The sequence below is a fragment of the Triticum dicoccoides genome, chromosome 5A (assembly GCF_002162155.2).
Source record: "Triticum dicoccoides isolate Atlit2015 ecotype Zavitan chromosome 5A, WEW_v2.0, whole genome shotgun sequence".
In the NCBI taxonomy this organism is placed as follows: domain Eukaryota; kingdom Viridiplantae; phylum Streptophyta; class Magnoliopsida; order Poales; family Poaceae; genus Triticum; species Triticum dicoccoides.
In genome coordinates this window covers 238,578,596-238,588,042 of record NC_041388.1, presented here as the reverse complement: position 1 = coordinate 238,588,042, position 9,447 = coordinate 238,578,596, and positions in this window count along the sequence as shown.

Here is a 9,447-nt window from a genome sequence, read left to right as displayed (position 1 = left end):
AACCTCACCGCTCATATTAATGATCTGGACAACCGAATGAAAGCTACTACTTCCAAGTTTGTCATCAAGCAACTTGAGGAATCATACATGGATGTCAATCAAGCATTAACTATCATACCGAATAGGCGATTGCGATTTCATTCTAACCTTGATCAAATTGTTCAAAACATCTGCCTCGATCATCAAGCCCAAGCCACTAGCTACAATGATCTTGTCAAAGGGCATATTAATCAATCTGCTCAGCCAAAGGAGAAGAAAAAGAAGAAAATTTTGAAGAAGAATGCTCGTCCTCCTCCTATGTAAGAGAAGACTCCAGAAGTTGTGCCATAGACAGAAAACTCTCCAGAGCATGCAATTCCCTTGCCAGTTCATGAACCAGTTACAGATGCTCCAACTACACCAAGACCAGTTGAACCAGTGCATGTGGATGTCGGTGTCAAAACCGGCGTATCTCGGGTAGGGGGTCCTGAACTATGCGTCTAGGATCGATGGTAACAAGAGACGGGGACACAATGTTTACCCAGGTTCGGGCCCTTTCTATGGAGGTAAAACCCTACGTCATGCTTGATTGATATTGACGAACATGAGTGTTACAAGAGTGGATCTACCACGAGATCGTAATGGCTAAACCCTAGAAGTATAGCCCGTCGGATTTCGGGTTCCGGTAGACCCTTGAGGTTCGAACACTGGGGTGCGCACGGAGATTTCGCCTCCTACCTACCTGCGCCCCTCCGCCTTGCTAGGATCTAAAACTACGGAAAGAACAACACAAGAGACACAGGGTTTATACTGGTTCGGGCCACTGTTGTGGTGTAATACCCTACTCCAGTGTGTGGTGTGGTGGATTGCCTCTTGGGCTGATGATGATGAACAATACAAGGAAGAACAGCCTCGCGAGGGTCTGTTCTTGGCTGGGGTGATGAACTGCTGGGAGGAGTTCAGTCACCTTTCTCTCTCTCTCTCTCTCTGGTCCTTTCTTTTATCCTCCGATCCCCCCTATTTCCTTCCAACCCCCTTGCTCTGTGGGTGGCTGGTCCTATTTATAGAGGCCCTGGTCCTCTTCCCAAATATCGAGCGGGAAGGGAGCCAACGATGGCGGGCTAATTTGAAGGGGGACAGCTAGTATCAGCTATCCTGACAAAAGTAGTCTTCGCCTGCACAAAGCTTTGGTGATGACACCGTCTTGGGCTCCATGGTGACCTCCGTCTTTTAGTCCTCATGGTCTTGGTCTCATTGCACCGAAATGGCAACCTTTAACTAATGCATCGGTACTCCGCAGCTGTACTTGCCCCCTTTGCACCAAAGAGGAAAGGAGGACACTGCGCGGGCTGGCACACGCCTGACACTCTTGGTCGTCATGGCTTGCGTCACGGGCACCTCATGAGGTACCCCGCCTTGATCTCTCCGCCTCCTCATGAGCCAGCCTGACGAGGCCGTGCCTGAGGAAGCTCCGCGTCGTCCGCCCCGCGAGGCTTGGCCCCTCGCGAGGGTCTTGGGCTTGTGTTGGTGAAGATGGGCCGCGCTGGGCCCCCCTTTGAGCCACGCCGCAGGCTGCAGGCAGGCAAGTCTGGGGACCCCCATTCCCAGAATGCCGACAGTAGCCCCCCGGCTCAAGGCGCGCCTGGACTTGGCCGTGCAGGGAGGCGGAAGGACAAGAGCGAAGCGCCGCGGGCCCTAACAGCCTGCGGCCTTGGGCGCCGCGTGGCGGTTGTTTGGACGTGGGCGCCTTAGCAACCGTGCGAGGGGATAAAGGAGCGGCATCCACCTAGGCTTTGCTTCTTGCTTTCCCCGGTTGCTACTCAGATCCCCTTTCTTGCGTCTCTCCTTCCTTCCTCCAAAATTTCCAGATCCACTCCGACCGTGTGACCTAGGAAGCCATGGCGCCTCGTCAGCCCCCGGCCGTAGCTTGGTACTCGTCTGCCCTGGACCCGCCGAACGTGTCGGAGGCGAGCCTTGCCCGGTTGCGCCGGATGGCGACGGCGCGGGGCATCAACGGGGCGAAGGTGTTTAAAGACGGCTCCGCCACCGCTGAGGGTCAAGGGAGCACCTTCTATCTGCTCTTCGTAAGTGCCATTGCTGCTGGCCTGGTGCCTCCCTTCTCCGAGTTCTTCTTCTCTGTCCTCCGCCATTACAAGCTGCAAGCCCTGCATCTCCACCCCAATTCCGTCCTTCTCCTGGCAATCTTCGCCTATTACTGCGAGGCTCACGTAGGGGTGTAGCCCTTAGTGGCCTTGCTGCGCCACTACTTCTACCTCCGGACCTCTCGTGGTACTGCTTCCGCGTGCGCGAGCTTCGTCGCGTACGGTGGCGCCATTGCCATTTCGAACCCCGGGAAAAGGATTGAGGGCTTCAGGAGCAAGTGGGTCTTGGTGGATGCTGGGCGCATCCATCCTCGGCTGATCTTGCCCACGGAGCAGCCCATGAGCTCCAGCAATTGGGGTCGAGCGGAGCTCATGGACCCCCGCGTGAAGCTGATGTTGGAGAAGATGGACGCGGATCTGAGGCCGGCCAATATGGCGGCGGCGAAGCTGACCGGCGCGTCGCTGCTGAGGGAATTCCTGGAGCACCAGCTGGCTCCGCTTCGGCAGTACTCACTTCCGTTGTGGAGGCCCCGTCCGAGCCCCACGGCCTTAGCCGATGGAGATCTGGCTGCGGTCCTCCAGTCTCTGGTCGGGGACGATGTGGCGAGGTTGGCGGGCGCTCCTATGCCCTTGTTCCTCCGCGACGACTGGGAGCAGGTAGTGGAGTCCATGCCCGTCTTCAACGGGGATGGGCCCGTGCCCATGGAAACTCCCGAGGAACCGGTGGACGTGCCCTCCGACGACTCCAGCGAAGAGGAGGAAGGAGGGGAGCGGGGAAAAGGGCCTAGCTCCGAGGCGACAGACGGAGAGTCGAGGGCTCCCCTCCCCCGGCGCAGGTCCCACGTTCTCCGCCTCTCTCCGAGCGATGACGATGAGGATGACGACGAAGACGACGATGAGGACAACGACGAGCTGGATGGCGGGAGCTCACCCCCGATCCCGAAGAAGGACAGGACCGGGCTGATCTCCCGCGGGTCTGCCCCGGCCCCGGGGCGGACCGCAGATGCACCTTCCGCCTCCAAGCTTCCCGAGGTTGACCCTTCCAGCCGGCTTTCAGGCTTCAAATTTGGCCGGAGGCCGCTTGAGCTCACTGGCGACGACCCGTAAGCATTCGATTCTTGTCTTTATTTCTTGCTCTGCTTCTGAGGCTTGACGTCCGCCTTTCTTGGATAGGATGGCGCCCGCAGCAAAGAAGCCGAAGGGAGCTCCCGAGGTTCCAGCCGTGGCAGCGCCTCTGCCTGTGAAGGAGGGTGACCGCGACGCACAGGCTTCTCCTGCCCGGTCGTCCTCGCGAGGCCTGGCTGAGGCGGCTGGGGCGAGCTCATCCCCCACGGCCCAAGTGGCTCCCGAGGTGCTCTCGCCTGTCGCCGCCACTACAGCTGTCGGGGCACGGCAGGCTCCGCCTCAGGATGCTAGGGCCGCGCTGCCGCCTTCTCCTCCTACTCCACCGGCTGCTGTCTCTTCGACCCCTTCTGTCATTCTGGATCATGCTGTCGCGACCGACTGCGTCAGGATCTTCTTGGCGTCGACCCCTGCTTGGTGGCCGGGCGCTTGGAGTTGGCTTCAGGATGGGTTCGCTCCGACGCTTCGATTCGGGCGGCGCTGGTCCAGGCCTCGATGACATGCGACAAGGAGAAGCAGGCCGTCCTTGAGGCGAAGGCTGCTCGCGACGCAGCCCTGGGGGAGGTGGTCGACGTCCGTGGACGTTGCAAGGCGCTGGAGGGCGAACTGCAAGATTTGCGGGACCAGCTCGCGAATGAGGTCCGCCTTCGCCAAGAGCAGGAAGAAGGCATGAAGGCTCGCGAGGCGGCTCTCAAGGAGAGGGAGGTCAAGCTCAAGAAATGCCGCGACCGCCTAGGCGCGCTGGAGCAGGAGTTGGGGGCGAGGAAGGCCAAGCTGGACGACGAGGCCCTAGTTCTTGCCGAGGACTGCGTGGCCTTCACGGAGAAGGAGGCGAGGGCTCGCTCCTCACTGAGGACGCTTTACGACAGCGGCCTGGAGAGCCCACTGGCTGGCGCCGAGGACGGCCCCGCCAAGCTGCTTCCCTTCCTGGTTCACGCTCTTGAAGATGTCGCCCTTGGCCTTGGCCCCACGGCCGAGGCCGAGGCGCGTGTCCTGTCTTCTGCAGCACTGACGCGGGTCCTCACCCACATCTACCTTCGCGATCCCGGTGTCGACCTCGACAGCCTGCTGGAGCCAGTGAGCAGTGAGCGTGCCGCTGCCGCTGCCCAGACCGTGAAGGGTCGCGCAGAGGCCCTGCTGGGGAAGTTCCGGGCCTTCAGCACCAAGCCGAAGCAAGGCGCTGCCGACCCCACCGCTCCGTGAGGCGTACCCAATCCGCGCTGCTCCACCATCGACAAGTGACTCCATCGCGGCTCCTGTCCTGCCTTTAATTCCTGCACATGTATCATGCCTCGGGGAGGCGTTTAAACTTGCGTTTGGCATTGAGATAACAGTGTGGACTGTAATATTTGCTTTTGAATTCCTTGAAATTTGCGCCTTTCCTTCCTACTTGCTTATGTTCTACGCCGGCAGAGCCCGGCCCCGCGCATGCCTCACCCAGCGTTGGTCCCGACCGGAAACCAGGACGGGGCCAAGGAGTGAGGGGCCACGTGACAAGTTAGGCTCCCGAGTCGCGATGCTCAGGAGTCCCCCTTGGTGCACGAACAACAAGTAGGGAGGTGTGATGCGGGTGGATCTACCATTCTACATCTGCAGAGCCTGGCCGCGCGCGTGCCTCACCCAGCGTTGGTCCCGACCGGAAACCAGGACGGGGCCATGGAGTGAGGGGCTACGCGACCAGTTAGGCTCCTGAGTCGCGATGCTCAAGAGTCCCCCTTGACGCTCAAATGGCCTTCCTACCTTGGCTCCGCTCGGGGAGAGACGCGCGACGAACCAGGCCCGGGGGGACCTGGCTGGGCGTCGTGCATCTGGGTGTGACCCAGGCGCAGCCCCCGTGCCCAGCCCCCCCGCGTGGCACTCCCGAGGGGAGGCGTTACGATGAGGCTAGACACTGAGCTCTGGGCTCCCTGAGGTTGGTGCGGCCCGGGGGCCACCCTTAGTTGTTTATCACCAGCGCGGAGCATAGCGCTACTGTATGTGTACGGGCATAGCCGCTCCTCGGCAGTGTCGTCAGCCAGCGCGGAGCATGGTGCTTCCACTGGTACATGGGAGGGGGCCCCCCTCCGGGAGGAGCCCCCGGGGCATGTACAGCCCCGCCCTGACACGTAGCTGGCATGGTAGGGCCTGGCGAGGTGTATCTGGGCACCCGTGAGCCAGCACGGGACTCACGGGGCCCTACCTCTAGGCGGGTTGCGCCTGGCACTGGGCCTTATCTTGTGATGTGTCCCTGCAAATTTGGTTAGATGTCGGCACTCTACCTCCTCGGGTCCCGGCCCTCGAGCTGGTCTCAGCCGTCGCTGGTATGCCAGGTCGCGATGCCATGGACAAGGCCAGAGGGTGAGGGCTGGAGAGCCAGTAAGAGCCCTGAGTCGCGATGCTCAAGTGCCCCCCCTTTAATGTGCAAGTGGTCGGTATGGAGAAGAAGAGGTACCGTGGACCGGCATCAAATAATCAAGCATGGTGGGTGACGGTGTCCTGGACTAGGGGGTACTCAACACGTCATCTCCCGATCTGATAGATTGGACCGAGGACCCCCGTGGCCGTATATTCATGGGCCAGTTCGGACAACTGCCGCATACAAGGAAGATTCCACAAGACTTGGCGATCAAGACAAGGACTTCTCCCCACCGGCGTATTCGGCTAGGACTCTTGTTAACCTAGGCCTCTGGTGCATTATATAAACCGTGGCCAGGCTAGTCGATACAACTCCATATACAACAATCATACCATAGGCTAGCTTCTAGGGTTTAGCCTCCTTGATCTCGTGGTAGATCTACTCTTGTACTACCCATATCATCAATATTAATCAAGCGGGACGTAGTGTTTTACCTCCATCAAGAGGGCCCGAACCTGGGTAAAATATCGTGTTCCCTGCCTCCTGTTACCATCCGGCCTAGATGCACAGTTCGGGACCCCCTACCCGAGATCCGCCGGTTTTGACACCGACATTGGTGCTTTCATTGAGATTTCCGCTGTGTGATCGACAAAAGGATCGATGGCTCGCCGGCAGATCAACTGCGACTTCGGCCTCTCCATGACCAGTTCTACTGGTCACCTTGGTTCGACCAAGAATTGCGCCCCGTGTTCGGATCACCATGTTCGTATGAGGGCCTTCATCAAACATCAACTCTGATCTCTATCAAGATCACGGAGGAATCATCTATGGAGCTCGGGGGCTCAACGTCAACATTGCCCTCAAGCGTCCGTGCTGTTTTTCTGGACAGCAAATTCGTATCTGCCGCCACCACCTCCTGGAGTATCGCTTTGACTATCGCTTTGGTGGAATTGTGCGGAATTGTGTCTACAACAACCCTAGAAAATTTCTTCGAGTTCCGATGGAGGAATCTTTGGCCATCCACGGTATACCGGAGCCCTGTCAAATCTGGACGGGAATTTGGATGAGTTTAGGGCGTGGTGTCCAGCTTCTAGCTCGGACTTCCTTTGGAAGATCCAACCGTTGATCGGCTGCGGAATTCCTGTATCTACCACCTCTCAAAATTTCAGCTCGATCCAACCGTCCAAACTCCGGGAACCTTCCGATTAGTGCATCACTTTTCGGATCTGTTTTCTGCACGAAAACGAGTCCGATCCGAGTTCATCTTTTTTATGAACAAGGTTTCGGACATCCCTTTTGAAGGAAGTTTTGTATGGGGTATTGTGTTTTGTTGCCGAAAACATCCCACTAAATTTAAGATCTTTTGAACATGATCTTCAACATCATGTTGGTGTCAAACCAGTCCAGCAATATTACTTTACGGCTGCCGACCTGCGCTAGACACGGTGTCACTTTGTTGAGCCGAGCTCAACCTCTTCGGATCATCATCTCGGCAAGCCGAACAAGAGTCCGGCATCGCGAAGGATAAATCATCACCAACATTGCCGCCCCGCGGATTACACGGAGCGGGCATACCGGCATCGCCGCACGATCGCTTCATCAAGCCGGCATCGACCACGTCACGACCTGCATTGACAGGGCCGCACTATTGCTTCTTCAAGCTGGTGTCCATCACGCCGACCTACTTTGACTCATCGGCTGACATCGAGGCTTCGACATCTCGGCTGGACCGGGGGCTTCGCCATCTCTTCATCAACCTACTCCGGACACTTCGGCGTCACTAGCCGACCAGCTCCGTCACGTTAGCTGGGCCGAGGGCTTTGCCTCGGCGAGTCAACCTTTACCAGCATTGCCATGCCATCATTTTATCGCCCATCAGGCAATGGGTGTGCGGAGCGAGTCCCACTTTTGGGAATCACCTTCCTTCGGATGGTACAACAAATAAACCAGGTGCTATTAACCTCAATATTTTTTGCTTGTTTGGGTTCATTTTTTCCCAAGGAATTATTACTCTGGTTTGTCCATGATATGTACACAGGTCTATCAAATGGTGAACGCATTAACGACGGTCGCGTGGTGGTTCGATCAGTTTCCATACATAGTCCGGCGAATGCCGCATCCGGAACTCGGACCGACCTATGAATTCAGGCTTTGCCACGCCTTTACTACATCACGCTGATGCCCTGCATCGACATTGACTTCGGCGCCAGGCCATATTTCTTCTATTGCTCACTTTGTATAAATTATTTATTATGCAACATTTTTTTTAATTATCACTATTACTATTATCTCCGGTTTGCACTATTTTATGTGGCACAGGAAAATGATCCAGCCGGACTATATCCTTTGGCGTCACCTCGGCTGGACGGGGGGCTTCGTCAACACTTCATTACCCCATGCCGGGGACTTCGGCATCACTCTGCCGGCCTGCATTGACCGTGCTATGTCACCACTTCGGAGTGCCGAGCTCTTTGCTTTGCCACCTCGGGACCGGCTTGGGGGATGGCACCTTGTCCCGCATCAAGCTCGGACCGCGTCATCAATACCGAACACATTAACCAGCTAAGTTGCCTTCATGCTCAAAGTTTTAAAATTTTAACTTGTGTTCGGCTCGACCAAGCATTATACTTTTTTGGAAAAAAGTTGCTTGTAAATTTTTTTCCTTGTCCAAACTTTGTTTGTGACGCACAAATTCAAATATCCCGTTTACTTGGGGGCTTCCTTCATGAAGCCTTTTCCTCTTGCATATGATTATACTTGTACGGCTTCGTTCCTTGTTCGTGTATTACGCCATAATATGCACCATATTGACTTAAGCGATTTGCAAGCTGGGTTGCCTCGCTCCTGTGTTTACCCCTACGTTCCCGATTGTTTGGCTAGGGAGTAAAGGGAGCACCTCTGCGATTGTCACGATCGGGTCAACCGAGCCGAACCTCAGACTGGGTGAAGCCGAAAGCTAGTGCTCTTATAGTTTTCAATGATGGTCGGCACACAACAGAACTCATGAGTACAAAAAATCTATTGCACAAGTCTCATAATAACAATGAGCACCGAAGAAAGGTATCGGTGGGCGTACTATTTTCTTCGAAGATGCTTCTTACACTTCACGGTAATATAGCATAAGTTCCCTGAGTGTGCTTTGTCTGTTACAGCCTTATGGCCTGATTGCCTGGTTATTGGAAACACCGTCGATATTCTCGACCAATGGAGTACATAACACTTTTCGGTCCTTGACCGAAGAGGGAGAAGCTGACGGTCGGTTAAGACGCATTTAAAGTTCGGTTGAACATAGATATGATATAAGTACTTCGGTACATGCAATCATTCTTCTACCCAAGTCACTTGGGGCTCTTAAGTTTATTTGAGCCGTTTTATAATAAGTGTTCTTCTTCTTAGTCGTTGCAAAGTTTTATTATTATTTATCACTCCTTTTTTTGACACGAGTGTGCGGTCACTAGCCGGGGAGCCTAATTTCTCTCTCAAAGCCGCTAGAGTTTAGTTTGCTAAACTTGTCACATCCCTAGCTTCAGGCATTGCTCTAGGTTAGCTTCATGTGTGCATCATGTCTATATTTTTGAAACTTGAATTGAGGAATATTGGAAGCCTCAAAACCCTAAATAAAAGAGGGGCAAAAACCCTAGAAATCTTATTCATTGCTCCAAAAGGCTCTTCTTAAATGTTTGATAATTTTTGGTAAGGGTTCTGGTCCCAACCAAAATATTGAACATTTTTAAGGAGTTATTTTTGGGACTTTGAATTTAAATCATAGCCATTTGAATTGGACTTATATCTACTGTTAAATAAATATAGGTCCAATAATTCTGAAATATTTTGTGGAGCATTGTTTTAATTCTTTTAGCTCCTAAAAATATTGTCAGAAGCAAAATAAATTGAATTGGTTTCAAAACC